Source organism: Mastomys coucha, unplaced genomic scaffold, assembly GCF_008632895.1.
Source record: "Mastomys coucha isolate ucsf_1 unplaced genomic scaffold, UCSF_Mcou_1 pScaffold16, whole genome shotgun sequence".
NCBI classification, from domain to species: Eukaryota; Metazoa; Chordata; class Mammalia; order Rodentia; family Muridae; genus Mastomys; species Mastomys coucha.
Window position 1 is genome coordinate 52292671 of NW_022196898.1, and position 5842 is coordinate 52298512.

General features: G+C 42.9%; 1 long non-coding RNA gene across 1 annotated transcript; it reads left to right on the forward strand.

Annotated features, from left to right (window-relative positions):
* Positions 1 to 956: 956 nt before the first annotated feature.
* On the forward strand, positions 957 to 5629 carry LOC116094222. The gene is made up of 2 exons (XR_004120003.1): positions 957 to 1189; positions 4845 to 5629. It is a non-coding gene; the product is annotated as an uncharacterized LOC116094222 (long non-coding RNA).
* Positions 5630 to 5842: the final 213 nt, after the last annotated feature.

A 5842-nucleotide genomic window follows, 5' to 3' on the forward strand; every position in this document is an offset into this window, starting at 1 on the left:
GATTGCCTCATGGGGAAACTCAGTTTTTTTTTTTAAAAAAGGGGGGTGCTTAGATTATTTTTTAAAGATGTAATTATTTTTATTTTATGTATGTTTATTTTGTAAGTGTTTGCCCTTCATGTGTCTTTCCTGTGATATGAAGGAACCTAACCAGGCATTCCTAGGGATTTTTTTTTATTTATTATTTTGTGGTAGTAGTCTCTTCCCTAAAATTCTGACAGAAAGTGTTCATTGGAAGTTACAGACCTCTGGGATGGTTAGCATTGATGAGGAGATGAGAGGGTAGGAGGTTGTCCCATGTCCTCTATTTTGCTGACAGAAACATTGAGTACAGACTCCCTACAGATGTACGTACAGAATAGGTCAACACTACCTGGCAGGTGGTAAATATCACTCAGCTTGAGATCCAGTCATGGGCTAATCTAGCTATCATTGTGTGACCGCGGCTATGAACACACACACACACACACACACACACACACACACATACACACACGCGCGCGCGCCATGGATTTGAAGTTACAGCTACCTGGATGTCTGAAAAGCATAAAAATAATAACAACTTTAAGTGAATAAAATTTCAGATTGGAGATAGTGGCCGGAGTGCATCCTGGAGGTTTTTGAAAGATGGCTGGGGCAAATGTGTCAGGGGAAGGATGGTGGTTTCTAGCCCTGGTTATGTAGATTACTCCTGCAGGTTCTTCACTTAACACCCCAAATACTGCCATCACTGGTATACAAACACCTGTAAAGAGCCGAGACTGATACTGTGCATATCTTACACTCTGCCACACCCTGGGTGTTCGGCCACACAAGTTTGGGTTAGTTTTGTTGATGTTGTGGGGACAGGATGTATGTTTGTCCTTGGGTTTTATCTGTTTCTTGTTGCGGTTCTCACTAATTGTGAACTGGTTGCAGCTTGATCGCTAACGGAATTAGTTCTCAAAGAACGAGGGACTCCGACTGACGTCTTTGGTTCCACCTGGAAGCAGGAAGGAGGACGTGAGAAAGCGGTTATCTTTCTTCAGTGCCTCCCTCCTCAGATGCCCCTCCCTCCTCAGATGCCCCGCCTTTTTCTAGTAGTCTTGATTTTGGAAAGAGGATGGAGACAGCTTGGCTCTCCGAGTTCTCAGCTGTTGCCAGAGAAAGCACCCAACAACAATTGCTTCCGTGACCATCAGCAGCCCAGGTTAGTAGCAGGCGTGTGCCCAGGCAGAGCAGGACCATTAGAAACCAATGGTTAGCTGCTCCTTCTCCATTTCAGCGGCTAGTCTATGCCCAATACTTTATATGAAGGTGGTGTTCACCAGCGCTGCAAAACAAAGCAACACTTCACACCCCATATATTGTTCAAATAACATCATGAACGAACCAGTAGAAAACACTAACAACTAAGGAAGAACCATAAATAGCTAATAAAATGAGTATGTTTCAACTTTAATTATCAAAGAGATGCAGATTTTAAGAGGGTTTTCAACTTGGCCAATATAAAAGCACAACATTCACTGTCCTGTGAGTACAGATAAAATTGTTCTGAAAATACTTAGATCTGTGGCATATAGGTACCAAAAGCCCTAAAGTGCACCTGTGTCTTGACCTAACAGTTCCTGTTCCACAGTGGATTACCAAGAAATAACTAGAAATGTAAAAAGAGAAAAAAATGTATATGTCAACTCAAATAGTGTTTATCATATCAAAAATTAAAAATAGCATAAATGTCCCTCCAGAAAAGAATAGCCTAAAGCTTAGCTCTAAAGGATGGGACTCTAAATTTTTGCGGGGGTGATATGTTCTATTTTATTTTTAATTTTTTTTTATTCTTGAGACTTTCCTGCAGATATACAATGAGATATGATTATATAGACCCCCTATTTTCCCCTGTAGCTCCCCCAATGTCCTCTCCAGCAGGTTCCCCCTCCCAACTTCATGTGGCTTTGATGAGTAAGGAAGTCAAGTCGATCTACCCATATGTGCTTGATTGAGTGTGGGGCCATCCACTGGAGCATGGGAAGTCCACTTATAACCACAACCTCCAAAAAGAATTGACTGTCCCACCCCCAGCAACTACCCACCCAATAGCTCCTCATTGAGGATGTGTTCTGGCGACTGAGAGGTTGGCTGAGTGGATAAAAGCAGTTGCCACACAAGCCTGGTGACCTGCATTTGACCCCAGAACCCACAAACAGATGCCACCTGCCAGATATGGTAGCAAGCATGTGTAAGCCCTGCATTCCTACAGCGCCACCAAGATGGAGACAAGAGAATGAGCTCTGAGGGCCAGCCTGCGTGGAGTGAGACAGCAGAAACAAGAGTGGAAGGTAAAAGCTGACCTCCACAAGCTGTCCTCCGACCTCTGACCTGCCTGTGTGAGCACACACACGTTCACACATACAAACTGTTTGTTATTTTTTGAGACAGGATTTCTCTGGGAAGCCTTAGCTGTCTACTCTATGCCTTGAGATCACAGAGATCCACCTGCCTCTGCCTCCTGAGTGCTGGGATTAAAGGTGTATACCACCACTGCCTAGCTCCACACACAAAGAATTTTTTTTTAAAATATGTTTCAGGGTTGGGAATGCAGCCCAATGGGTAAAGCACTCATTTCGTATGCAGAGGTTCTAGTTTCAATCCCCTTTACCTAAAACAAATAAAAACAGGCTTTCAAATAATATTTCGTAGTATTTCTTAATATATTATTATTCATTATATTATTGAACAGTACATGATACCAAATTATACCTCTAGTTTTATAAAATATACAGATATGCTTGAAGAAAAAATACTGAAAGATATTATTAAAATACCAAACACACTGGCTATGTCTTGTTTTCCACATTCAGCTTTCATACTAGAACAAAAATGAACTATATTTACACTTAAAAATGTTAAAGAATTATAATGAGATATTACTCCACACCTATCAAAGTTGCTAAAGTTAAGAAAAAAATTGCACCAATGTTGGTAAATGTCTTAGTTAGAGTTTTACTGCTGTGAACAGACACCATGACCAAAGCAACTCTTATAAGGACAACATTTAATTGGGGCTGGCTTACAGGTTCAGAGGTTCAGTCCATTATTATCAAGGTGGGATCATGGCAGCATCCAGGCAGGCATAGTACAGGAGGAGCTGAGAGTTCTACATCTTCATCTGAAAACTGCTAGCAGAATATTGGCTTCCAGGCAGCTAGGATGAGGGTCTTAAAGCCCATATCCACAGTGGCACACCTACTCTAACAAGGCCACACCTACTCCAATAGGGCCACACCTTCTAATAGTGCCACTCCCTAGGCCAAGCATACATACCCACAACAGTGAGGCTTCAGAAAAATGGAAAAACACACTCCTACACTCCTGATGGGAGTATGAATGGTACACGCGCTCAGAAAAAAAAATAGCAGTTTCTCACTAACCCCATTCCTACTAAATGACCCTACAGCTGCACTCTGGGATGGATGTCCCAGAAATCACTTATGTGTACACAAAATCTATTCATGAGTGTTCGCAGGCTTTTATCTGTGTAGCCCAAGCTAGAAATGACCCAGGTATCCTTCAGTCAAGGGAGGCACACACAAACTGGAGTGTCTGTTCCATGCGACAGCACTCAGTGACTGAAAGAAGTCAAGTACTAGTACACACACAGCTTTCATGGACCCTGAAATGTGGTGGGAAAGGAAATAGGCCATGAGGGGTTTGGGGCAGACCTGGGAGGACTGGGAGGTGGGTGTGAATAATCAAGAAAAAAGCAAAAGGAAATAGGCCAGCCTCAAAGCAATAGCCACCGTAAGACTGCAGACACATGATGCTTCTGAAGTGACAGAACTACAGAGAGGGGCTGTAGCTGCAGCTTGTAACCTAGCACACACGAGACTCCGGGTCTGACCCTTAGCTTTGCAACAGCAACCAAATATCAAGTGGGGAGAATGGAAGTGGAAATCACAGGTGGGTATGATCAAGATACACTGTACATGTACTATATATGTGTACACATAGGAAATGGTCAAAGAATAAACGCATGTGTGTGTATGAGAGAAAGACGGAGACCAGAAAAATGTGTTAGGGAGATAAGCTTGTTAGAGATAGCATGAGGGATTGGTGCTGAAACCGATCTGTACCTTGACAGTGGTGTGTCGCATAACTCTGCACACCTAAGAAGAATGCGTGTGTGTAAATGCACACACCTACAGAGCAGTGTGCAGGACCATTGAGGTCTGAGTGAGGTTGGCAGATTGTGTCAAGGTCACTTTCCTTGTGCTGTTACTGCACTGCAATCGTGCATAACATTGACGTTCAGAGAGACTAGGCAAAGGGCATAGTAGCTGCCTGGCAACATTTTTTTTGCAACTGCATATGGATCTACAGTAATCTCCACAGGGAGAATTAGAAAACTCCAGTGCTCGGGGGGGTTGAAGCAGGAGGATCATTGAGCTTGAAGCCAGCTTGGGTTATACAGTGGGTATAGAACACAGTGCGTGTGCACATAGTGAGGCTACATAGCCAGACCTTGTCTCAATTAACCACAAGCTGAGGTGCCAAGACCTTGGATTTAATCTCCAGCATTGATTTATAAAAGTTAAATTGGCAGAAATCTATCATTTGAAATATATCATATATATGTATATATATGTATGTCTACATCATCAGCCAATTGCTATCTTATTGGATCCTAATGCAAACTGTAAAAGCGTATGGGGAGACCACAGGTTCTAGCATGGAGCAACTACTGTTGTTTTTGCTAAGTGACATGTTGTCAAACCACCTTCTAAATATTTATGTTTCTGCCCTTAGATTCGTGCTGTTCTCAACCTTGGTCACAGAAGTTTTGTTTTGTTTTGTTTTGTTTACAGTGGACGGCAATCAATGGAATGACTCAGAACTGGTCAAAGTATTGAAAATAAGTAACTGTTGAGTCACAGCCCTAAGTGATGCATCTACATCGATATCCCCAAGGTTCAGGGGACATCTGAAAGAGAAGTGGGCGGGCCGTAAAAGCCAGAGAATGGAAGTAGCCCTGTGACATGCCCCTGGGTCTGACACACACCGCACTCATTAACGCGTAGTAGCTATGGTTATCTGCCCAAGATTAAGCCTGTCTGTAATAGTCTAGCATGGATGAGGGAAGCTCTCAAGGTTGAGGAGCTATCGGCAGTTGATGGCTGCTAGCAGAGAGAAAATTGTTTTTCTTCAGAAGTGTGACCACTGGTAGGTTGCCCACATTTCTGGGGATGGCCCCATACCCATGTGCATAGAGGCAGCACTATTGGACTACTCAGTAGGTTATACAGAAAAGAAGGGAGCTCGATGGTTAAAAGCATTTACTGCTCTTGTAGAAGAGCTAAGTTCAGTTCCTAGCACCTGCATTGGGCAGCTCACACTGATCGGTAGCTCCAGTTCCAGAGTTTCCAATGCCCTCTCCTAGACCGTGCAGACACCTGCATGCCTGTGCACATGCCCACACATGAATGTATGCACATGATAGTTTAAAATGTTATTAAAACTCAATTAAAAAGAAGACATGAAGGTAGGAAGGGGACATGTAGGAGCTGAGAAGAGATAGCTGGAGGTGGATATAGTCAAGATACATTGTATGCATGTATGAAATTGACAAACAAATATAAAAATGTTTCAAGAAGCATGTGATATTTGTAATGCTAGGACGTTGAACATTGGCTCAATAGTTGATGCTGTTAAGTGATTGGTTATACAGGGATGGTAAGAAAGCTCAGGGGGTAAAAACGTTTGCCACCAAGTTTGAAGATCTGAGTTCGATCCCTGCAACCCACATGGAGGAAGGAGAAGACTGACTCATTCTTTGACCTACACACACACACACACACACACACAC